The sequence below is a fragment of the Antechinus flavipes genome, chromosome 6 (genome assembly GCF_016432865.1).
Source record: "Antechinus flavipes isolate AdamAnt ecotype Samford, QLD, Australia chromosome 6, AdamAnt_v2, whole genome shotgun sequence".
Lineage (NCBI taxonomy): Eukaryota > Metazoa > Chordata > Mammalia > Dasyuromorphia > Dasyuridae > Antechinus > Antechinus flavipes.
In genome coordinates this window covers 36839210-36862130 of record NC_067403.1, presented here as the reverse complement: position 1 = coordinate 36862130, position 22921 = coordinate 36839210, and positions in this window count along the sequence as shown.

Here is a 22921-nt window from a genome sequence, read left to right as displayed (position 1 = left end):
CTCCTCCAATGGTTGTTTCACGTTCGGCTCGAACTGTTTCTTGACCAACTATGCCTTGACCAGCATACAAGTTCCATAGGAAACAAGTAAGATGACCTGGCACTCCTGTCTCTTTGAGGACTTGCCACAAATTCATTGTGATCTACAGTAAATGTTGGCAATTTGGTCTCTAGTTCCTCAGCCTCTTTGATAACCAGTCTGCTCTTCTGAAACCAGCTCAAGCCTGGCCCGGGAGATGAGTGCAAATGTTCTACAGTTTTGAACGTTTTACCTAGCAGATCTTAGGAGAAGGGATGAATTTATGATTAAAGAATAACTAGAAAACATTATGAAATGCAAAATGGACAACTTTGATTACATTCAATTCAAAAGGTTTTGCACAAACAAAACCAACAGAAACAAAATAAAAGGAAAGTAAAAAGCTGGGGGAAAATCTTTATAGTCAGTGTTTCTGATAAAGGTTCTCATTTCTAAAATATATAAAGAATTGTGTCAAATTTATAAGAATACAAGTTATTCCCCAATTGATAAATGACCAAAGGATATGAATAGACAATATTCAGATGATGAAATTAAAGCCATCTATAGTCATATGAAAAAATGCTCTGAATCACTATTGATTTGAGAAATGCAAATTAAAACAACTCTGAGGTATCATCTCACACCTTTCAGATTGGCTAAGATGACAGGAAAAGATAATGATGAATATTGGAGGGGATGTGGGAAAACTAAGACACTAATGCATTGTTGGTAGAGTTGGGAAATGATCCAACCATTCTAGTTGGGCAAGCTGGAACTATGGCCAAAGGGCTATAAAATTATGCATACCTTTTGACCCAACAGTACCATTACTGGGTCTGTATTCCAAGGAGGGAAAAGGACCCACATTTGCAAAAATGTTTTGTAGCAGCTCCTTTTGTGGTGGCAAAAAAATTGGAAAAGGAGTGGATGCTCATCAGTTGGGGAAATGGCTGAACAAGCTGTGTTTTATGAAGGTAATAGAATATTATTGTTCTATAAAAAATGAATAAGCTGATTTTAGAAAGGGTTGGAAAGAATTACACAAATTTATGCTGAGCAAAACGAGCAGAACCAGGAATACATTGTATACAGTAACAGCAAGCATGTGCAATGATCTACCATGAAAGACTTGGTTCTTTTCAGTGGTTCAGTGATTCAAGGCAATCCCAATAAACTTTGGATAGAAAATGTCATCTGCATCCAGAAAAAGAACTATGGAGATTGAATGTAAATCAGCACATGCTGTGTTCACTTCTTTTGTTCTGGGTTTTTTTTTCTCCCATGGTTTTTCCCTTTTGTTCTGATTTTTCTCTCCCAACATGATTCATAAAACAATGTGTATTAAAATAAAATTCCTTTTTAAAAAAGGCGGTAACCATCAGATAACTAGTCTAGCCCAAAAATCTAAAGGCACTGAACTGGTTTTGTTACTTAGCTCTGGGAAGTAGATTGAAATCACTTTCTAAAGAATCCCCTATGGTCCAATTTAATAGACTAAGACTGTAGCCATTTTCAACTCAATATTATGCCTGAAGGAAAATGTCATTGTGGTTCTTAGAGAAGAATATCATCCCATTAAAGGAATCCAAATAACTCCCCGTTTGGGGGAAAGGCAGAGTCTAAGGGGCTCCTTTGTCTCTTGTTTACTTTTGCTCCCCTTGCTGAATAAGAGATGTTGGCAGTCCTCCCAAGAGCCTAACTCTGTCCTAGAACGTCCCCTTTTAATCTTTCCTTTCTGTCTTGAAGACTGGGGATCTCCTTATCCTAGAACCACAGGGCTGAGCGTATTTGCAGCCTCCCTACATGGCTACTACTTCTGTCTGTCCAGCCTCAAATGGACTAAGTGCTCTAGAACTCCATTACTATCTCAAGCAGCATAAAAGTCTCTGTTCTCATTACACCGGATGCATATTCATTTGTATCAGAGGCAAATGATATGCCCATCAGCCAAGAGGCTGCCATCTTAACGAAGAGAGATTCCTGGGGAGCTACGCTAATGCACGGGTATCCCTGGGAACCAAAACCCTTCTCAGGTCTCTGAATCCCCAAGTGTGCTCAGAAAGTAAGGTTAGGAAAAGGAAAAAGGAAAAGGAAAAAGCAGAGAAGGGTATCTCTTTTAATAATCCAATCTAATAAGTATATGCTTAATTGATGATAACTTGCCATGCTGTAAACTGATCTAATTGTTCAGGGGATTGTTATAGTAGCAAAGGATAATGATGAATCAAATCTTGTTTTTAGAACATATTAATGAATAAATAACATATTGTTACCATATAGCAAGGGAAAAAATGTACAAAACAGGCATTCTCTGAGCTAAAAGTAATCTGAATTTACTGAAGAATATATGTGTGTGTGTGTGTGTGTGTGTGTGTGTGTGTGTGTGTGTGTGTGTGTATTTCACTGCTCATTCTTGATCATGTTCTGGTCAACTTTTTGATTAACAGAGTGGTCGAATTTGTAGGGGCACAAAATGCCCATGATAAGGTATCACAAACCCCCAACAATCAAAGGGTTAATTTTCACTATCAGCCAAAGGACATGTTTGTTCAATGTAAGAGATCTTTAATAAATAACATCAAAAAACTGATCAGATAAGATTCCATTATGTAGGGTATACTTTCTTATAACTTACCATACAACCAATGGGGGACAATGCAGGAAGAGGGGACAATGACCATGGAACACAAATGGTGGACACATGCATATGGAACAAGTAGCCAGAAAACATGTTATAGAGTATATATTAGGTCACTGTGTGGCCAGGACAAATGCACGGAGGGCTCACACCTGGGAGCACATGTGGCCAGGAGACAGCCATGGTCAGAGAATGAGGTTTCATGCTATTGATGTTTCAGAGACACTATTTTGTTCTGGTGATGTCATAAAGCTGCAATCTTCCCACTGAGCGTGTCATTTTTGCTTGTCAAGCTTCTTTCTGTACGTCCTGGCCTTTTGATTCTTCAGGGCCATCTACTCTCTACTAGCATTTACTGGGAGTATAATGACCAGAAAAATCACCTTGTCATGAGACCTACTTCATTGAGTATGTCTAAGGGATGTGAGCCAGCACACACTAACTGGAAATCTATAAAAGTCAGCAGAATTACCCCGGGGTTGGTGGCGTAGTAGGTAGAGCATTGGGATTGGAACAAGGAAAACCTATCTTCCTGAGTTCAAATCTAGTAGCTGAGTGACCCTGGATAAGTCACTTAATCCTATTTGCAGGCAGTTTCCTCTTCTGTAAAATGAGCTGGAGAAAGAAATGGCAAACCACTCCAGAATCTTTGCCAAGAAGACTCCAAATGGAGTCACAAAGATTTGGATATAAAACAACTAAAAAAAAAACTTCCTGACTCCTAGCACTCTCATTACTCATTGCACCACCTACCTTCCTTGAATTTCCTTCAAAAAAATCCATAGAACTTTCTAAGGGACTGATTAAGTATGGTTTCCTTTGCTCACAAAATCCTCCAGAATTGGTTAAGCAAATGAAGGGAGAGTTTCTGAAACAGACAAGACTTAAGTCCCTGCTTGCTAATCATTCTTATGCATCCCTGCTATAAATTTTTCTGTTCCATTTTTACCAGCACAAACTTTACTGTTCTTCCTACAGTTTGTTAGTCTATCTGAAAATTTTAAAAAGATGCAAAACTAAAAATCAATCCCACTTGGAAATATCTAAAGTCAATATGTCAATATCTAAAGTTACCATATAGCAAGGAAAAAATGTACAAAACAGAAATTCTCTGAGGTAAAAGTAATATGAATTCGCTGAAGATGCAACACTGCTCATTCTTGGTCCTATTCTGGTCAACCTTTTGATTAATGGAGTAATCGAAGACATAGGGGCACAAAATGCCCATGATAAAGCATCACAAACCGCCAACAATCAAGGATTTCTGATCATAAATTTCCAAAGTAATGACCTTTTATAAGTTCTAACATAATTCAAAAATGCTTTAAGTCTGGAAAACATACTTCAGACATTGGTCCAAAATACATGTCTTGGAGTGTTCTAAAATAGCAGTTCTAGAACTTTTTGATCTCAGGGCCACTTTATACTTTTAAAAATTGTTGAAAACTTGTTTCTGTAGGTTTTAACTATTGATATCTACTGCTTCAGAAAGAAAAGCATCAATGTTATTATTAAAAGAGTTCTGACTTCACATATATCTCCAAAGGGGTCTATAGGACTCTTGGGAATCAACAGACCCTATGATGACCGCGTTAGCACCTTGGATACTTTAAAATCAGCCAGAGTCAGGATAAGCAAAAGTCCTTGGTTTTTATTATTTGTTGAAGCGAGAGGAGAGTAGACACGGGAATCTCCTCTTTCTTTTTCCGCCTGGACTCCATCCTCTTATCCCCCCTCCTCCTCTCCCTATACACCAACTGATCGAGCAGCACAGAATAGTGGGAAGGGCCATTTTTCAAGCAAATGCTAATAGAGTATTGTCCAATTGATAATTAGCCTTAAATGCTTGTTTGTCCAAACCTCAGTGCATCTGCTCAGTTTCAGCCCATTACAAGACCCCAGTTGAAAAACCATTGCTTTGTAACATCTGGATACATAACAGATTTCTGAAAAACTTTCTTACACTCTGATGAACAATGCTTTGTGCAGAATGCAACATGCCCATAGCATCTCATCCTGTGTGATTCTGTCAATGTTTCCTATTGTATTCAGAATATACAATAAGGATTTCCCTTAAGTTGTTTTCTATTTCTTGGGTACTGATAGAACTCAAAGGACATCTTTATATTCCCCATTCTCTATATATGATCAGTGGACATTAAGTGATTTACCCACTGTCCCAGTTCCCTATTTTCTATATATGATCAGGGACATTAAGTGACTTACCCAAGTGTCCCATTGATCCAATAGTAGCCTAGATATTGGCAAAACCAAGACAAGGTAAATTCTTAATCTATGGAATCACATTGTCCCATTGTTAATATGAATAACTAACAAAACATGACTAATACATTGATACTTAGATCGATCTGTATTCTAATCAATTGGGGAATCTCCTTGACAGTACAGAATTTTTCACAGAGCTTCCACCCAGTGTATTAAAGTCCTTCTTCCACATCTCTTGACATTTCACAGGTACCAATAAAGTATTCCGTCTATCGGCCACATTTGCTCCACCTTTACAACTGACCTAACCACTCCTCTAATCATGTATTTCTTTGATATTATTTGGAACACAGTTCTTTGTTAGTAATAATCCATAGGCTGTTCTTGCTTACAATGTTTCTTTTCATTACATTCTGAATCTTTAACTCTTAGAGGTTGAGTTTTCCATGATTCTTATCCATGTCTCATTGGAAATAAATTATAAAATATCTATGACACACTTTACAAGTATTTAAAAAGTGCATTAATCAAAAGTATTGAATTTTAAAGTTGGATGAGACCCTAGAGATCATCTAGTCTTACTCTTTCATTTTACAACTCAGGAAACTGTGATCCAGGAAAGGAACATACCATTAACTTAAAGTCACAGGGACTGGACCCAAGCTCTCCCTTCTTCTGTGGCACAACATTTTCTGTCTCAAATATATTGAAATTTCCTACCCATTTGAAGCCTGTGGTACTATTCTGTACTGTACAAGTACTGTAGTTTGTATTTTAAATGTTATGTTCTGTTTTATGAAATCCAAGGGAGACTAAATTGTCATTCTACTGTACAGAATTTCATTTTGAGCTCACTGGAAAATCCCTAAATAGCAGTTACTTGAGGATGTTTTCTGAGATGGCGATATTATACTCACACGCTTGTATAGAGACACAGTCCATTTATGACCAAACCACCAGAGAGAAGTGTAATAATTAGGTGTCTTGGGAATTTGAGGCAGGCACAAACAGTTGGGAACAAAAGCACTGTGCTGTATTTCATTTCATCTGTCTACTGCTTTTCTCTGTAGCATGGGGAGGAGGGGGAGAATAGGCATCTTGTATTAACTAGAACCTAATTTAATTTGGATTTTTTTGTTATTATCTTTGCAGCATGATGTTTTAATCAGATATTATTACGTTGCAATTACCTTAAACTTAAATTCAAATGTAACATAGAAAACCGCCTAGTAAGTGAAAGAATTTCAGGGGATACAAATGAATTAAAGGTCCCCTCCCCAACCAAAAAATTCAAGATTGAGTATATTAAATTAATTTTTTAAATAAATTACCTCTCCCTAAAAAAATATTGTTAATCATTAAATTAATTATATATTAAATATAAGTTTATATGTTTCCTACTACAGAGGCTCTTCCTGTCAATAATACTTGAAGCAGCTCCCTTAAATGTCCCAGGCAAGCCTGGATTTTTTTCAGTGCTGGTACTGCTGTATGGTATAATCTGAGTAAAATGAAAAAAAGCATCTCTTGCCTACAGAAGTTTAATTTTTGCCTACCATGGTGCCTAAAATTCCCACCACTGGTTAGAACTTTGGTTTAAGGCATTAAAGATCTTTTTTTAATGTATGTAATGTGAAAGAAGCAAAACATTAAAGCATTTCCAGAATTCCCTAGCAAATATTCTAGAATCAATTATTAAAAGGTGATCTTTGAGCACTCTGAAAGCAACACAGTAATCACTACTTGCCATCATGATTTATAGATTTAGAGCTCAGAGACTTTCTTCATTATCTAGTTCAATTTTCTGTTTCATAGATGAAGAAACTGAGGCAAGCAAGGCAATTTACCCAGGATAACATAGGTACTAAGTAGAACAGCTGAGATTTGAATGCAAATTATTTAAGTTCAAACTGAAGGTTTTCCTTACTCACTATATTTCACTAACTTTGTGTTCCTCAAGAAAAAGTCCAAAGGAGAAAGGCTTTAAATAATACTAATAGAGGAAGAGCCTATGAAATGAAAACAACCTGAAATATTATCTTGCCTTTATTAAAGTGGAAAAGAAATAATTGCAACAATCAGTTTGCCTTCTAGTAGTTTAAATATAATAAATAACATATAATTTTATATAATATTAATATATAATTTTATATAATATTTATAAATTAAATATAATAAGTAATAAATTTACTTTTAAAATTAAAAACAAGTCATACAAGTATAGTTTTATATAATCTGGAGATCCTTTCCCACACCGATGAGTTAGTTTCCCAAAGCTCTTATATAGTTGGTTCCATTTCCCCCACGGGGTTCTACGGGATCCTCCTGAGGGATTCAAATAAGCTTTTCAATGCTATTGGCCTGAAACTACACTCACCAACAATCACCAGTTAGAATTGAAGTCTCCCTTATAAATTATCAATCTTCCCAGGTTTTTCTGAAACCATTTCTTATTTCTTTGTCATTGTGCAGTATTCAGTTGAATCCAGCTCTTCATGACCTCTTGGACAATAGCAGCCAGACTTTTCAACCCTCCTCTACCTCTCAAAGTCTGTCCAAGTTCATGTTTGTTTTTCCCATGAAACTTATCTATCCATCTCATCTTTTTCCATTCTCTTCTCCTTTTGCCTTCAGTCTTTCCCAACATCAATGTCTTTTCCAAGGAATCCCATCTTCTCATTATATGGCCAAAGTATTTAATGCTCAGCTTTGGTATTTGTCCTTCCAATGAAAAGTCAGAGATGATTTCTCTAAGTTTTTTTTTTTTTAACCTCCTTGCTATCCAAAGGACTCCCAGAAGTCTTTTCCAGCAATACGATTTGAAATTGTTAATTCTGCAGTGCTCAGCTTTTCGTAGAGTCCAAATCTTGTATATGTTGCTACTGGAAAAATCATAGCTTTGACTATATAGACCTTTGTCAGCAAAGTGATTTCTTGGCTTTTTAGTAAGCTATCCAGATTTGCCATAGCTTTCCTTCCAAGGAGCAAGCATTTTTAATTCCACGGCTGCAGTGATCTTTGAGCCCAAGAATATAAAATCTGACACTGCTTTCATTTCTTCTCCCTCTTTTAAGAAGTGATAGGACCGGTTTCCATCATCTTAGTTTTATGAGGTTCAGCTTCAAGCTTATTTTTATCTGTCCTCCTCCCTCATTAAGAAGCTTTTTAATTCCACTTCCCTTTCTGCCAGTAAAGGATCCCCTAATCTCTGACATGGTGTCTGACCCCCTCACCATCTATAGCCCGAGGTTATAGCTGAGGTTGTTGCTGCCCCTGATGCAGACGCTTCCAAAGCCTATTAATGATCTGTACTACCCTGGACCATCCCCATGGTATGACAGACCTTTCCTACTCACCTTTTTAGTTGTCTTTGGCTCACTGTGACCTTTTGTTGGGTTTGCTGCTTCAAAATTCAATTTGAAGTGTCATTTTAAAATTATTTTAAATAACTGTATGGACATGTATTCATATATTGTATTTAACATATACTTTAACATAGTTAACATGTATTGGTCAACCTGCCATGGGAGGAGGGGAGGAAGGAGGGGAAAAGTTGGAACAAAAGGTTTTGCATTTGTCAATGCTGAAAAATTACCCATGCATATATCTTGTAAATAAAAAGCTATAATAATAAAAATAAAATAATAAAAAAATTTTTTATTATTATATTTTTTTTATTTACAAGTTATATGCATGGGTAATTTTACAGCATTGGCAATTGCCAAACCTAATAAAGTTATTTTAAATAAACTTTAAAAGTTTAAAGTTGGAGGAGAATTGGGGAGAATTCAAATGAGTTCCTGCCTCTACCCAGCTTACTGACTCTGCCCTCTCTACCTACTCTTCATATTTTTTAAATTATGTAAATACACGACTCCAAGTCCTCTCTTCACTTATCCCTTGCTAGTATATTTAATACTCATGTTGATTACCAATCCAACTACCTTCCAAATCCTTCACATCCTTAGCTCCTATGACATCTATTTCTACTCTTTTTTATTGACCCACAGAGGTGGTCACATCTTATACTTGTTACTATCTATCTAGCCCTGAAAACTTGAGCTCCAAAAGCAATTTAAGTTGGTAGGAGAGGGTTCAGATAAATCCAAGGATGCCAAAAATTCCCTATATGATAAAAACCACGGATTAAAACTAAAAATCAATCTACAAGAAATGAAACTTACATCAATATGCTATATCACATACTACAAAGGATATTTGATTTAATTTTTTTAAAAAGATGATATAATAAAAAGTTAAGTAAAACAAGAGATATCTTCCACAGTTATGGCTAGGGGGAGAATTCTTAACTAAAAAGAATGTTCATCAAAAATAAATTGGATAATTTTGATCACATCAAGTTGAAAAGTTTTTTTTTTACAAGCAAAATAAAGGCAGTTAGAAAGGAAACAATAAAATTCCAGCTTTTCTGCTATTTATCTATGCTTTTCAGACTGTCAAAGCTATATTTTCTAGCTCTAAATCAAATGTTCTTTCAACTATACCCTGCTGTGCATAAAATAAGGAATATCAGGTATATTGAAACCAGATTACAGAATCTTAAATGCCAAGCTAATGAATTTGACATTAACTAGCTAAGTAAATTTGAAAAACTCATTTACAAGTGCTGTGTCTCATTTCTTTCATCTTTAACAACATTTGGGGGGCATAGTCCAAATTACTTTCAAAATGGATAGATTAAGTCATAGCTCCTTCAATAAGGAAATGGAATACCTATATTCCAACATCCCTAGAAGTATTTATCAATTACCATTCTTTTCCATTTTTAACTAACTAGATGGATGTGGGTGGTACTTCATAGTTATTTTAATTTGCATTTTTCTAATTATTAGAGGTTTTGACAACTTTTTTCAAATAGATATTGATCACTTTGAGTTTTTCCTCTGAAAAATGCTTTTTCACATCTTTCAACATTTGTCAAATGAAAAAATGACTTCTTTGATAAAGTTACTCAGTTCTATATATTTTTAGAAATGAGACATTTCTCAAATAACATCGGTTTTAGGAAATAAATCTTGTAGAGAGTTGTTTCATGGGAAGTTGTAGGATAGGAATCCAGTGGGTCTTTTTAAAAGAATTGAAGAGTCCAACAGTTTTGATAGCTCCACTGGTCTGCTTTGCTACTGAGCCAGAGATAAAAGTCTCAGTTCCTGATCTGCTGTGATTAAGACTCTCTCACTGGCTTTCCCAGACTTTTTTCACTCCAGTGAGACTGGCCTTTTTTGAAGTCCTTCCAATCTATCTTGAGTTGGAGAGTAGTTTCATTTTGTCAGATTCGGTTCCTAAGGCTTGGTTTCATGTATTTTCCTCATTTTCTTCTTCTGTCACATGAAGACCATTAAATTACCCTTCAAATAATAGAATTATAAAGTCGAAAGAGACCTTAAAGACCATAAATTTCAATTTTCACATATGGAATATGTCCTCTCTACCAGAATAACCCTAATAGCCAATAGCCAGCTTGAAGATTTTAAGTGATAAGGAACTCCCTATCTCTCAAGGCAGCCCATTCCTTTGGCAGAAAGCTCTATTAATATGTCTTTCCACCTGTGGATCCCAGTTCTGCCCTAAGCAGCAACACAAACACACGAGGCGAGTCCCTGACAACCTTCCAAACAGGTGAAGATAATGATCAGACCCTGATGTCACCTCTTCTTCAAAAAAGACTCTACCTCCCTTAGAGATTGACTCTAAGGATAAACTCTACCTGCTTTGCATGTTTGCTCAAAGAATACAGTGAGACAGGAGATGTAAGTGTACTTTGAAAAAAGCTAAAAATGCTTTAACAAATGCAAGGTATTATTAGCTCTTCTAATCAAGTCCTTTTTTAGTTCCTGGCTGGTGTGGAGCTCTTAGCCCACTTGGACAGTTTTTAGGGATATAAATTATGAAATACATAATAAAATGAGTCAGGAGAATTACTGTAAGTAATTTTTTTTGCTTACTTTTGATACTCCTTTGATCCCAGTTGAACAGTAGAACACAGAATATTAAAAATGTTAATGGTACTATTTATACTGAATATCTAAGAAGTGTGTCTGATATACAATTGAGAAGGCAAATTCTTCAGTTGTTAAAGAAATTAGCCTTTTAAGTGAAGAGGGCTTTCATTTCCCCAGCTTTTTATTATTTAAGAATGTCCTGCTAATATATGGAATATTTTACACATAGAACATTTTGCAAAGAGCTGTACCACAAAAGTGGTGAAGGCTATTAAAAAATTATTTCCTTCAGACCTGAATTAACTATACTAACTAATGAGAGAGAAGGAAAACAGAAATAAGCTGAAATTTCCAGGTGATAACCAAATTATTTTGGCCAGCAGTATAACATCCTCTCTCTTAGCGAACTACAGTGTCTCCAGAAGCAAACCTGAACACACAGTACCACAGTCCTTTCATCTTTTTCCCTATTCTACATTTGAAATAACATCAACCTGAAATGAACTCTGGTTTTGGAAATGGACACTAACCTTATGAGTTCTCTTGCAGCTCTAACCCTATCAATTCATAAAATTCTTCCCAAGTTTTACTAAAACTATACTGCTTAACATTTCTTATAGCACAATAGTATTTCATCACAATCATATACGACAACTTGTTAAACAATCCCACAATTGATGAACCTTCCCTCATTCTTTACCACTGCAAAATTATTACCATTACCTCAGCTAGCTCAAAATTTTAACTTCTGTGACAGGCATGAAGTCAAAAGATTTGGGTTAGAATTCTAGCCTGGAAATCCCTTTATCTCCCCTAACCCCAAAAATAATAGGGTCGGATTAGATAACCTTTAAGGTCCCTTGCAACGATCAAACAAAATCTGTAATAATGATGAAGTAAGAGCTGCAAAAGATTATATCTCCATTTTATAGATTAGGAAAGGAAGATCTAGAAAAACCTCTTCTTTGTAGCCATACAGCTCAGAAGTCAATGAAAAGTCTACCTCCAGTGATAAAGGAGACAGGTAAGAAAAATGATTGGAAAGAAAAGCGAGCTCGGTTTTGATAATGTGATATGACAGTGAAAGATGAAGAAATAAAAAGATATCAAGACATCAAAGTAATAGACATAGGTCTGGGAATCATCTGCATATCAGCAGTATTTTAAGTAATGACGATGAATGAGACAGAGTATATAATGAGAATGAGTAGAGAGTAAAAAAAAAAGGGGGGGGAAGGGGCTCACTATAATAATGATTTCTGGATGCTTTCCATTGGCTAATGTGGTCAATCCAACTTCATCTTCCATTCAGTCATTAGTGATTTTCCTAAAATGCAAGTCCAATCATGTCATTTGATAAATTCTACTGGCTTCCTCTTGCATCCAGAAGAAAATACAAAATGCTCTTTTTAGGCATTGAAAGCCATTCATGAGCTAGTCTACTACTACCTTTCCAATCCTTCCTAATGTGTACCACAGATAAGACACTCCATCTCTCTCAGCTCCAGGCATTTTCTCTGGTTGTCTCTTGTGTCTTCCATTGTTCTCCCTCTTTTGGTTTAACTACTACCCTTCCTGGCTTTCTAAAAGCCCCAAATAAAATCTCACCTTTTGCAGAAAGCCTTCCCTAACCTCTCTTAATTCTAAATGCTTTTACTATTTTAATTATTTCCTATTCATGCTTCATATGTCTTGCTTTGTCTACATTTATTTGCACATTGTCTCTCCTGTTGGGTTGTAAATTCCTTGAGGGCAGAAATTGTCTTTGTTTCACTCTTTTTGTATCCCCAGTGCTCAGCACAGTGGTTGGCACACAGTAGGTGCTTAATAAATGTTTTATTGATTGATGGTTGAAGAGATAGATTAGTGTGGATAGTTATCCCATAGAATAGAATCAAACCAAAGAGTAATGTTTTTCCCAGTTCCCTTGAAAGCAGTGCAATGGCAAAGAGCCTAGTTCTGTAATTAGAAGGGGAAAGGACCATGATTGGATCCATAATAACATTGGTATGGGGAACTCCCCCCAAAAGGAGCCTCCCTTTATTAATTCACATTTCTATCATCTAGTCTTAGAGAAGAGCTTGAGAGCTGATAAGTTAAGTTACTTGTGCTGGATCACAAAGCCAATGAGGAGCTGCAATAAGATTTAGATCCAAGTTTTCCTGGCTTTGAGGTCAACTCTTCGATCACCATCTCATCCTATATCTAATAAGGAGAATTGGATTCAAATCCAGATTCTATTCATCACTACCTAGAGGATCCTGGGAAAATCATTTAATTCCTTAGAGCATTGTTTTATTTATCTATAAAATGATATGTTTGGACTCTATCTCTAAGATCTCAAAATTCTATGGAAGGGAAAAATATTTTTGCTGTATCAATGTTTCTAGAATTTTTAAAAATGATCTGAAAATTGGACTTTCTTGACCTCAGTAACTGAAAGTTTGCTGTGTCCTTTCTTAGGGAGATGGATGTAACTAACTTAAAAAAGCCTCTTTTGCCAGATGATTTTATTTTTAAAATAGTGTCAGCTTCCATTTAACAGGAACACCTAAATGACTTCCTTGAAAAATCTTCTCTCTCAGTTGAACAGTGGCTTAAAAAGTAGGGGGGGGGGGGAAGGGAGGTTCTTTATTTTATGCAAATTGTCCATGCTGAGGGAATTAACAAAATATTTGAATATTTGAATAAAAATGCATCCATTTAGAACAGTATTTCCTCTGAATGAAGTATTTTCTCTTTACCCAGCATTCATCTAATCAAGTTCAAGTGAGGCTATATTAAATTAGATCTCACAGGGTATACTTTCCCAATTGAATCTAAACAAAACATGACCTTTCTTGAGGTTTCTATGAATATAGTGTCACTTCAATTACTCAGCTAGCAGGGGATGGACATAAAGAAATATCCATTTTCTTTAGACAATGGTTTGTGTGTTTTCTAAGTCTTTGCTTCTTCCTGCTGCTTTTTCTACCCTGCCTCCATAAATGCAATACATCTGAAAGTCTCTCTCCAGTGCAGGGAACAAGGCTCTTTCACTAGATATTAATAACTGCACAGCGATCGTGCATCTTATTATAGTAATGTGAGAGGCATTCTGGGTGAGTGGAGGAGGCAGAAAAGAGGGACAGCTAGGGGGAGGGGAGAGGTGGAGAGGAAAGCTAAGGAGAATATAGACTTCTTTGCTGATGACAGCTCCTTGGGAAAGTAATAGGCTCTGGTCTTGGAAAGGAAGAGCCTGTATGATGATTAAAAACTGAGATAACCACAAGCCATCCCTCAATTCATGAACAACCCATTTAAAGAAATTGCTGCTGCTGCTGCTGCTGCTGCTCCTCCGGATCCAGTCTCCCAAGCATCATCCCTCCCTCCATTGCTGCTCTGATTTTGGTGTTATTTTATATTTTATAAATTTTATATAATTTATATAAGATATTTATAAAATAGAAAAAATCCCTCAAGCCCTCAGAGGTTGAACAAGGGAACAAACTATTTTAAAAACTATATAATATGTATTAAAAATAAATAAAACCAAAAAACCTATAAAAATTAGAAAGAGCTGACATTGGCTTCCAGACTGAGCTTGCTGGTCTCTCTCTAGAACAGTAGCCCTGCACCCCAAAATTTTCTATCATACTGTATGAACTTAAGTTCTTTTTTATTTGCAAATAAATTTTCTTTTTTTTTCCCCAATTATCAAACTTTTTTTTCTCCCTCAATTTTATTGGAAAAAAAGAAGAAACCATTAAACCCTTATAACAAATGTGCATAGTCATGAATTTAAAAAACAACAACCAAAAAACCTCCCACTTTGATTATTTCCAAATATGTGGGTCTCCTCCTGCATATTTGGTCTGTCACTCATGAGTCAGGCAGTAAGGAAAATTCTTTATTATCTGTCCTCTGGAATTCCTCTGGAATCATGGTTAGTCCTTAGGCTGATCAGAATTCTTCATTTCTTTCAAAATTGTTCATGTTTATAAGTTTCTTGTTATAGTATATGTATGTATATATATAGTGTACATATATGTAGTATATATATATATAATACGTATAGTATAAATTTTCATTTCACTTTAAAACAGTATGAACAGTGCTCTCCTAAAATCCTAAGCTTCTGATTGTGGTACTCTACCCAGGCTCACCTTACCCTTCAATTAAATTACAACAACCAAGCAGTCATTTGGGTTAATAGGAATCCTTTTAAAAATGCCTCTGTAAGTCATTGACATTCTGGTATGAATTAATTCAGAATACCTTCCTCCCACACTAAAGGAATGGGAAATTTAGTTATGAGAGGAGAAGTAGATAGTTTTTTTGGGAAAAAATCACTTTGGAGGTTGGGAATGAGAGAGAAGTACAGTTCCACAATGGCAAGGACATCATGAGAATGTTACCAACCCATGGAGAAGAACACTGGGATGTGGAAGTAGGATACAGAAAGATGGGTAGGAGGAAGTCCTAAACTTAGAGGTCTATGGTGGTCCAGGGAAGAAGCTATTTATTTATTATGGCTCCATTGTGGGTGGTCTCCTCATGTCTATTCTATTAATTGGCTATTTCGGCTAGCTTGGGCCCTTAGAAAACTAGTTGCTTTTAATTGATTGCATGTCTCATTTCCAGGCTAGCATTTCATTTCTCTTCTCTTTCTCTCTCCAAGTCTAAGACTATTCAATCCATGTCTGGGATTCCCTATGGGCTCATCCTAGTTTGGAGATAAGCCAAAAGAGACTAAACACATTTCCCTTATACTCAGCTCGGGATTTACCCACTTCCTTCCTTACCCCAAGGTTATGAATCATTGACTCTTTTGGGCCATTCCTCTAAGAAGAAACCTTTTTCCTGCTCTTCTCTCTTATTCTTTATCAAGGAGTTCTTAAGGACTCAGAACTCAACCTAGTACTATCAGGGCTATGATTTGGTTAGATTATGGATTAAATAGGCTTTTCCAGGCTAACCTAGAAACCTAATCATAATTTATAACAATGTTTCATTGGAAAAAATGCTTCCAAATTCCTAACAATGAACTTTTGAAACCCAATTCATTCATAAGGTAGGGACAGCCTGAATATTTTTACTGTGAATTTTTTAGTACTGATTTGCATTTATTTTATAAAAATCTACATATTAAGTTAAAGTCTTAACTCTATATGTAAGAATGTATGCATATATTACATGGTGTGAATATTATATAGGATACAATTATAATTACATGTAATTGGTCATATGTATAAGTAATAAAAATATGTATATGTACATATGCTTTATATATACATATATACATACACACACATACCAAAACACTCTTTATTAAGAAGCAAAAAACTTAGGCTGAATCTGCTTTTTACCATTTATTAATTACATGATATTGATCAAGTCACTTAAACTTTCTGGATTTTAGTTGCTTCAGATTAATAGTACTCTAGAGATCATCATTTTATCAGTCTAAAGAAAAGAGGATTTAAAAATTCAGTAAGTTAATAATAATGTATATTTGTATAAGACTTTATAGTATATAAAAACTTTCCTATATATTAATTCATTTTTTCTCTAAAATACAACTGTGAAGTAAATGGGGGGAAAATAAGGAAAATAAAAGGCTAAATGGTTTGCTTTCCATAGATTACATTAATAAATGAAGATGGAATAAAAACTCAGCCTCAAAAAAAAAAAATAGTACTCTATCCATTTCAAGCCAGACTAGAACCCATAATCTCAAGGTCATGGTAAGCTCTAAGACTTTTGATTCCATGATTCTATCATTCTAAACCCTAAACTTAATTCAGGGACACGATGGATTCAGATTTGGAAGTGGATATGGACTCAGATATCATTTGTCCAACTGTCATTTTATGGAAAAGGAACTGCCAATCAAAAAATTAGGTAACTTAGGGCAGGTGGTGGTACAGTGGATGGCACTCCGGCCCTGAAGTCAGGAGAACCTGAGTTCAAATCCAGCCTCAGACATTTAACACTTCCTAGCTGGGTGACTGAGCAAATCACTTAACCCCAATTACCTCTTTCACACACACACGCGCACACACACACAAATTAAGTAGGCTGCCCAAAGTCACACAGCAAGGATCTTGCTTTAACTTTGATTCCTGATATGTGAAACAATTTGATCTCCTCCAAAATTATCATATATGATATAATATATTTATTATGTCATTTTGTGCATAGCCCTGATCATCTTACATAATAGTGCTTTTGATGAACCTAACTAAACAAAAGACCACTTTGAAAATAACTATAACTTACAGGCAACATCTATTTGGAGAAGGCAAGAAAGTAGAGAAACTCTATGAAGAACCACTTTAGACCCTCCAAATTAAATACTCAGATACTTTAATACTTAGTAGCATAGCAGTGGGGAAGACATAAAAATGTAACAAAATATGGTTAGGAATCAAGGTACAAAAGACCAAAGAACGAGCACATCAAAGCTAATTGCCTATATGTCAAAATGGTTTTTTAAAAGGAGAAAACCAAAAAGGTGCTAGACATAGCAAGCATCAAAGAGCATCACAAAAAGTGAAATTGATTTTGCCTTAAAAGACAGTCAGGATATCAACTTGCAAGAGCAAAGATCAAACTTAATACTAAATCAAAAGAAACAATAAAACTTCAAGGGAAATATGGCATGCAATTATATCGACTACAATTTAAACTATTTAAACAAGTTACTGATACTAAAATGGAAAGTAGAACATTTTTTTACAAAGATAAGTATTATCCTTTTCTGAAAAAAAATAATATGAATAGATAACCAAAAAGAAGACAAAAAGTCCAAAAACTGTTTCAGGAATATACATTTTGCCAGTTGAGGAGATAAGGCAGCTGAGAACAAGAACAATTTAAAATAAAAAATTGTAAGATCTTTTTTGGGGGAAAGGGGAATGGACAAAGACCATGAACAGTATCACTTTGAAAAATAGCAAGAAATACTAGGGAGAGAAGTGACTTTAAGGAGAGGTTGTCATGAAAACTAATTAAGTCATGGTATCCCTTGGATATCTAAGGATGAAAATCAAAGGACAACAGAGGGACTCTAGAAGATTTTCAGAATCTCAATTACTGTCCATAAAAGAGAAAGTATATCTGACTGTGGGCAGCCCACGTTTTGGCACTGGTAATCCGTCTCGGCAGTTATTTTCTTTGCTTTCTCTGCTCCTTGGTTCTTCTCCCATCATCTTTTCTTCCCCTTGCTCTTATTTTCTCCCTCTTACTGCCTGTGTGATAATAGCTGCCATCACTTCCAAGGAATGTGATTTGCTACCCCTGGGATTCACTCTGGTAATCCAAGCTGCTACTGTACATATTATACTTGAGATACTTATGATGGAAATGTTCCACTGGAATGGAGGCTTTGATCAAGCTCTAATTTGATCGTTATATTTAAGTCTAAAGTACATGCAAGTGATCACATTTTCATAAAATGACACTTAAAAGAGTCTGTTCTTATATGACTTGGTATGTTGGGTTTTTTTTCCTTGATAAAATAAGGGCGTGATTAAGAAGAATTGTGGAAAGAGTCCTGGATTTGGGAATCTGGAGACAGTTCCAGCTGTGTCCAGCAGCATATTATTTGCAGCAAGTTATCATAATTGGTGCTAAAACCTTGAACCACTGCTGGACTACCAGAAATGTTAATTAAGCTGTTTCATGGCATTTGTTTTCCATTTTCTTTTTTTTCTTTCCTGCAGAGTCTAAGGAACTCTCCAAATCTCTCTGGTCCTCATTGTGCTCAATAAAACAAGAGCATCCCAGACATCCTCTTCAGCTCTGAATTTAGCCCTAATATAGGACTCACAACCTAATATGACTGAACACAATAGGAAAAAGGGGATCTGCAAAGGCAGAATGGTGCAAATATGGATCACTATGGAAATAATGGAAAAGGAGAAGCTGATTCAATAAAAGAGGGGGGAGTTCTTTTGAAATGAGGTCACCTATTCATGTAAGACAAAGGCATGTGGAGGTAAAGTATGTTAGCAGAAGCCCAAAGTTAACCCAAAGTTAACCCCTAGTTGATGTGGAGACTCAATCACTGCCCTACCACAATAGGACAAATGTCAAGGTCGAAGGATGCAGTGAAAGGTACATTGTATGCTTATCAAAGAAGCAATGTGTTCCGATGCTAGAAAGTCCCCCATTCTCTAATGCTGGATAATATCTCCGTGGGAAACCCAATTCTGCAAGGACAGCCAAGCTCTATTGGTAAACAAATGAATGATAATTATTTATTCACAGAGTGTCTGCCTTATTTTTGACTGATTTCTCACTCCCACAAACCCTGAAATAGCTTGGTACTCCTCCTTGCTTTAAAAATGTCTTGACAGCTCAGAAGTCGTGACTCTATTAACCCAGTAGTGTTCATATATACCTTCAGGGCAACACAATTTGGCTAAATAAAGGTTGGAAGTTTTCTGTCTGGCCATAGGATTTCCTACCTTCCTCCTTCATTCTTCATTGACTCCCACTTCATGGTCAAATATTTTTCTATTTCCCAAGTGAGAAAACTGAGGGACAGAGATAAAGTGGTCTCCCTTAGCCCGCACAGCCGGTGGTATTGGAACGTGGAGCTCCCTGCCCCAAAAATATGGAATAAAATCCTATAATCCATAGATCAAAAGACAATAAGAGTATCTGAATTATCTTTCTCACAGAGGCTTTTATGAGGATGACGCAAAGTGTTACACAAATGGTTGCTATTATTAAGTCTTTGTTAGGTCTTTCCATAACTGGTTTCTCTGACCCTGCCCTTTGACTCCACAAAAAAAGGAGGAACAAAGAAAGGAAAGAAAGATTACTATTGTCCACACCACTTGGTGTGAGATATATGTGAGTTTATTCTCTTTGTCTCTCTGGCTAGAATGGACTCTCATTTTCTCTGCAACAGCTTGGCTGTATTCTCTATTGTGACAGAGAATAAAAACCCTGTCTGAGCTATTTTGTGTCAGTCACTCATTTTCTACCGATAGGGCTAAAATTGTGAAAGCACATGGGACCATGTTGAAGAACAGATATGGCCCTTAACTCTCAGGATTTGCAACTATTGAGCATTGCAATGCTTGCCCTTGTATTATATGGATATGTAAATATAAAAATATATATACACATATATACATATATATATATATATATATATATATGGAGAGAGAGAGAGAGAGAGAGAGAGAGAGAGAGAGAGAGAGAGAGAACTTGAAAGCACCCAGATCTGAAAAGAAACCAACTAAGGTGGGATCCTACCAGGTGGAATGCAAGAATTACATCTAGATTTGCCGCTTATAATTTCATTTTAAGAAAGAGGACAATCTGTGAGGATTAACAGAAATCACATCTGAGGATCCCTAGGTTATTGACGTGGTAACATAATTTTGGACAGCACTTTGGTTTTTAGATAGAATGATGTCTTTGACTGATTTGGGAATCTAGTGAGATCATAGTTCTAAGTTAGAAGGAATCCTCAAAGTCTCCTAGATCAACTCTTTGATCTTATAAATGGGAAACCTAAGGCCCAGGGAAATTAAGTGACTTGTTAAAATCATAAAGGTAGGAAGGGCAAGAGGTAAGAGTATAATCAATTAGCAATCTCAGGGAGAAATGGATGCTTTGATTACTATGACATATTGATTTATTCCCACTCAACCAAAACTCCTTTATTTCTTGCCTCTTGTAGAAAATCTTTTAAAAATGTATTAGTCCATTCTCATGCTTTCCCAAATAGAGTATACTGAACACAATTGGCATATGGCAAATCCTGATGGATTTTGAATATCAGTTTGCTTTCTACAGTACAGTAAAAGCACATGATACAAGAAAATGGTCTGAATCTATATTGTTCCCCCAACTATATAAATTAGAAATTGTGTATCATCCCACTCTGCTATGATTATATTTTCTTATGATTCACCTTTCTCTTAAAAGTAAAGTTTTTAAAATGTCCATTTAGAAAGGCGTTAACCAGGAAAGCTCTAATTGACCAGTGCTTTAACTGTACATAAAATAAACATCCTTTTTCATTTTGTCTTTGATACAAAATTCTGCTGTCTAGAACATTATGGGCTCCTTTACCACAACAACTCTTGAGAACGGTTAGGTTCTCTGCAAAATGAGGGAAACTGAGGACATTGAGATCTCTCTGAGTCTTGGGATTCACATTTGATCCCTCTGAAGAATTTTTCAGTGGAGAAAGAACTGTAGTGTTGATATTAACTCTTTAGAAACTGTGATACTTAAAATTCTAATATTTCCTAACTGAGAGAAGGCATTATTACCATTCCTTAACCCAATGAAGCAGTTAAACCAACTCTTATTGGAAATGTTTTTTCTTCCTACTATATAAATACAAGAAGAAAGGGTCACAAACCGAGAGTAGGATGAGACTTCAGAGGTCTCCTTGTCCAAACTCACTTTACAAGAGAAGTCAATGGAAGTGAAGCCTTTTCCAGAGTCATTAATGACTGCAGCAGAGCCAGAATTTGAATCCAGATCTTCTGTCTCCAAATTTGGCAGTCTTTCCAATGCACCATTTAGTCCCTGACCAAATATCTTTAAAAAAAAACATTTTTGTTATTGTTGTTTAATCGTTTCAGTTGTGTACAAATATTTAGGACGATATAGAGTTTTCTTGACCAAGTCACTAGAGGGGTTTATTCTTCTCCAGTTCATTTTATAAATGAGGGGCTGAGGCAAACAGGATTAAATGATTTTCCCAGGATAACATAGCATATTAATTTCTAAATATTCCCAGACTAATGAGGCTTCCTCTTAGAATAAAGATTGACAACAAAAAAAGAAAGAAAAAGTTCTGCCAAAACAACTAACATTTTGAATGCATCTGATAATAACAACAACAATAATAATGAATGTTTATATCATATTCATTACATGTCAGGCACAATACTAAGCATTTTCAAAGTATTATCTCATCTGACCCTCATAATAACCTTGGAAGGTAGATGCTATTGTTATCTACATTTTACAGCTAAAGAAATTGAGACAAACAGATTAAGTGATTTGAGCAAAGTCACACTGCTAGATAGTGTCTGAGGTTAGATCTGAAGTTAAGTATTTCTGAGTTGATAGGATATGATAATAACATGCAACATGTTCCACACCATAGAACCTCACCTCCCCAATAAAGGAAGGAGGTACACTTTCTTATCTATCCTTTGGGATCAAATTTGACCATTATAATTATATAGCATTCAGTATATAACTATATATATATATACATATTTAATTATATCACACATATACATTATATGTGTATATATATTATTATATGTGCTTATAGAATAGAGTATTCATTATATAATATTATATATAATATTCAGGTTTTTGATGTTGCTTTTCTAGGCATCTTTTTTCAAGAAAAATGAATTAATCCTCCTTTCCTCCCCTCCCTTCCCAGCCCTTCTAAATTCTAAAGAGATAAGCAAAATTACTAGAGATTAAATAATGGATTAATGTTTCCTCTAGGTAGCACATTAACTTTAGGTCAAATGAGCAATACAAGATTTTAGGTTTTTATGTGTTGAATGTAGCTTTTATACGTCACAGAGTCCATTGGATAATCCATGTAGACGGTAAGTATATCTTGGAAAATTAATGCTTTTGTGCATAACCAGTGTGTCAAAGTTTTCCTCTTTCACAAAAGGTCTATGTTCATTTAATGGAATTTTGCTGGCTCGGTGCTCCTTCTTAGACAATCTGGAATAATCATCAATTCCCACAAAACCCAAGAAGGTTGATTTTGAAGTTAACTGGGAAAGAAATAGGATTCACAGGAGAGCACATCAGAAATTATTATCCCCCACCACTGAGCTACCATTTCTCCCCATTGATCTGAGGAGTTTCCATCATTATGGTGGGGGTCCAGAAAGGACTCCATCAGCACTCCACAAACCCCTCCCTGGGTCCTGGGCCAAGATGAATGCACAAGGCCCTGAGTTTATCCCAGGCTGTCCAGCCCTGGACTCTCACTTCCCTGTAATTCTCCTTAGCCTCCAGCAGATGGTGGCTATTCCCTAGAGAACGGTTCTTTTTTTAAAAAACAGAATTTCTG